Here is a 313-nt window from a genome sequence, read left to right as displayed (position 1 = left end):
TTCTAGGACATGTGGCAGTGGAATAAGGATGGACTGGGAGAGGCAGCCACTGGAAGGGACCATAAGAGAGCCCAGGAGAAGTAACAAAGCCCTGAAATAGGAGGGAACAAATGTCAGAGGCACTTGAGGAAGCAGAATCCACAGGCCTTGAGAATTAATGAAGTGGGAGGGAAAGAAGGGGAACATGCTACATAAATCCAGAGTTGACTTTTCAGTTAGTAATTTCACATCTATATTTCTTTTGAAAAAAATGCAGGTTATCAACTTTATTTCTGTTGATAATTGAGTATAAAATAAAATTCTCTCCAACTTT

This window comes from Pteropus medius, unplaced genomic scaffold, assembly GCF_902729225.1.
Source record: "Pteropus medius unplaced genomic scaffold, Ma_sr-lr_union100, whole genome shotgun sequence".
NCBI classification, from domain to species: Eukaryota; Metazoa; Chordata; class Mammalia; order Chiroptera; family Pteropodidae; genus Pteropus; species Pteropus medius.
This window is presented reverse-complemented; position numbering follows the sequence as displayed.